We start from the raw sequence: 3,774 nt of genomic DNA on the forward strand, positions 1-3,774 counted from the left end.
AAAAAAAAAAAAAAAAAAAAATCAGTGCCTCAGTGGCACTAGCTCATTTCAAGACTCCAGTGGACACAGGATTCTAGTGGTTGCCATACTGGGCAGCACATTATAGAATTATTGCCATCATCACAGAAGGTTCTACATTGCTGACACAATTTTACATAGCACTGAGGGGCCACTCTGGTTATAAACATTTAAGAAACTGCCATTCTGATGACCACTTGTGTCTTCCAAAGGATTACGAGAAATATAACTCTATGTGAGATTAAGCTCATCAGTCGGTAAGTCCAATATCACGATACAAGATGTGACCTGCCTCTGCTTCTTCCTTTTTTTTAGAGTTGGAGTCTCATTCCTGTTGCCCAGGCTGGAGTGCAGTGGCACACTCACGGCCACCGCAGCCTCCACCTGCTGGACTTTGGTGATCCCACCATCTCGGCCTTCCAAGTAGCTGGAACTACAGACACATGCCACCATGTCTGGATAGTTTTTGTGATTTATTGTAGAGATGAGGTGAGACCAAGTTGTGCAGGCTGGTCTCGAACCTGTGGGCTCAGGCAATCCTCTTGCCTCGGCCTCCCAAAGTGCTGGGATGACAGGCTGAGCCACCGCGCCCGGCCCGCTTCATCCATCATCAAAGAAAACCCACTCCCTGTGGCTTCTGCCTCCCCATCAAGGGTGTCTGTGCTGCAGAAAATAGCCCCACCAGCATCCCTTTCAAAGGTATGGCCCTGTCACACACTCTAAGTGCACCTTTCAGAAATAGAATGTGCTGGCCAAAAATATAAAGAAAAACACGATCACCAGAACAGGTAAGCAGTGCACTGTGAAGAAGACATGATTTTGTCCATAATGGGAAAGCAGTGCAGAATCGTAAACACCACTACAGAGGAAATTTAGGGGCAGAGAGCCCAGAGAGGGTGGGAAAGGACTTCCCACCTCCACTTCAGTTTCACAGGGAGAGGCAGGGCTGAGAGGCAGAAAGCAGGGAGGACGGTAGCAAGTTTCCGAAGCTTTGGGGGTTTTCACATGGTGAGAATGCCCATATTGTGTGAGCAGATAAAGTGAAATCATCTGTCAGCCTGTCTGTTCACATCACTGTGCTATTCATAGAGCACGTACCTCTTCCCCCAATGCAACACCATATGCCTCTTCTCTTACCTAATTAGGTGCAGGATGTGTGGGTATCCTGGGGACCTAGAACGTTTTCTCTGGTCTGTGGCACGTGGGAGAACTCAAGTGGCCATCTTGGGCCCTCCTGAAGAACATTCTTCAGAGATGTCAAGAGCCAACTGGGAACTATATTAGTTAATAAATTTGAGGGCCGGGCATGGTGGCTCATGCCTATAATCTCAGTGCTCTGGGAGGCCAAGGAGAGAGGATTACTTGAGGCTAAGAGTTCAAGGCTGCAGTGAGCCATGATCACGCCACTGTACTCCAGTCTGAGTGACAGAGTGAGACTCCATCTCTAGAAAATAAGAAGAAATTTGAAATGAGCTTTGACTCCTGCCTTCTACAGCACCGTGAGAAAAGACAGGAAAGAAGATGTCAATATCTTTTGGGCTCCTAAGATGCGACTGGACACCTCGTCCTGCCTCTGCTGCTTACAGAGCCTGAGTCCCATGACCCATCACTGTCATCATCACCCCACAGACATGTGGGACTCCTTTGCTCCTCTATCCCTCCACAACCCTGTGTAACTCAACCATCCACCCACTCTGTGTCTACATCTGAACACTGGTGGAGATAACACTCAACTTGTGGTAGCCGGGCTTGGGGGAGGGGAAGATAGGAGTTATTGCTTCATGGGGACAGAATTTCAGTTCTGGACGGTGGGGATAGTTGGACAACAATGAGAATGGACTTGATGCCCTGAACTGAACGTTTGAAGATGGTTAAAGTGGCAAAAGTGGTATATTTTACCACAATTTTTTTAAATGTTAAAAATACACCAGGCACAGTGACTCATGCGTGTAATTCCAACACTTTGGGAGGCTGAGGCAGAAGGATTGCTTGAGCCCAGGAGTTCGAGACCAGCCTGGGCAATATAGCAAGACTTCATTTCTACAAAAAAAATTTTTTTTTTGAGTTGGAGTCTCACTCTGTCTCCCAGACTGTAGTGCAGTGGCACGCTCCCGGTCACCGCAGCCTCGACCTGCTGGGCTCTGGTGAGCCTTCTGCCTCAGCCTTCCAAGTAGCTGGAACTACAGGTGTGCGTTACTATGCCTGGCTAATTTTTTTGATATATTGTCGAGACGAGGTCTCGCCAAATTGCCCAGGCGAGTCTCAAACCTGCAGGCTCAGGCAATCCACTCACCTCAGCCTCCCAAAGCGCAGGATTACAGGCTGAGCCACCGAGCCCGGCTTCTACAAAAATTTTTAAAAATTAGCTGGGCATGGTGGCATGCACCTTCAGCCCCAGCTACTCAGGAGGGTGACGCAGGAGGATCATCTGAGGAGGCTGAGGCTGCGGTGAGCTGTGATTGTGTCACTGCACTCCAGCCTGGGCGACAGTGAGGTCCTGCCTCAAAAAAAAAAGGCCGGATTCGGTGGCTCAGCCTGTAATCCCAACACTTGGGAGGCTGAGATGAGTGGATTGCCTGAGCCTGCAGGTTCGAGACCAGTCTGAGCAACTTGGCAAGACCTTGTCTCTACAATAAACAAACAAACAAAATTAGTTGGATATGGCAGCCTGTAGTAGTTCCAGTTACTTGGAAGGTTGAAGCAGAAGGATCACTGGAGCCCAGTGGGTTGATGCTGGAATGGCCATGAGTGTGCCACAGCACTCTCAGCCTGGGCGACAGAGTGAGACTTCAACTCAAAAAAAAAAAAAAAAAGTTTTGGATAGACAGTACAATATGGGCATACAACATTGTGAATGCAGAGAATGCCATTGATTTGTACACTTAAAAAGAGCTAAAATGCAATTTTTATGTTAATATAGTTTAAACACACAAAAAATTTTTCTCAAACCCTAATGCTTGACCCTGGGCTTTGATTCTCCCATGCTCAAGACCCTTATTCCTGCACGATTCTCTCTTGTTCCAACACCTTCAACCTCTCATGTCTCTCTGCCACTCTCCACCTCCCCTGGTCCTCGAGAGACCATTTAAACCAACATACAAACACGCTCCCTTTCTCCTGCCAGGAAAAAACTCCCGTGACCTGCTTTCCACCTCCTCCTGTCAGACCTCCACCCCTTCCCATCCTGGAATAGTGTCCAGGTTCCTCTCTCTCATCTTATCCCAGCCAGCCAGCCCTTTACCCTAACCTGTCCACAGTGAGCTCTATGTCCCCCCATCAAATGACCACTCAGTCTTCTTTTTTATTTTTATTTTTGAGACAGAGTCTCCCCCTGTCACCCAGGCTGAATTGCAGTGGAACAATCATGGCTGACTGCAGCCTCGACGTCTTGGACTCAAGTGATTTCTCTTGTCTCAGCCTCCCAAGAAGCTGGGACTACAGGTGCATGCCACCACACTCATATAATTTTTTAATTTTTTTGTAGTGATGAGGTCTCACTGTGTTGCCCAGGCTGTTCTCAAGCGAGACCTTGTCTCTTCAAAATCAAAAAAATTAGCTGGGTGTAGTGATGCATGACTGTAGTCCCTGATACTTGGGACGTGGCAACAGAGTGAGACTCTAACTTAAAAAAAAAAAAATGTACATAATATTTCTGAGTAAAGCCGGGCTCGGTGGCTCAGCCTGTAATCCTGCACCTTGGGAGGCTGAGGTGAGTGAATTGCCTGAGTCCATGGGTTCAAGACCCGCCTGGGCAAC

Source organism: Carlito syrichta, unplaced genomic scaffold (assembly GCF_000164805.1).
Source record: "Carlito syrichta isolate Samal-C Ts95f unplaced genomic scaffold, Tarsius_syrichta-2.0.1 Scaffold316024, whole genome shotgun sequence".
NCBI lineage: Eukaryota > Metazoa > Chordata > Mammalia > Primates > Tarsiidae > Carlito > Carlito syrichta.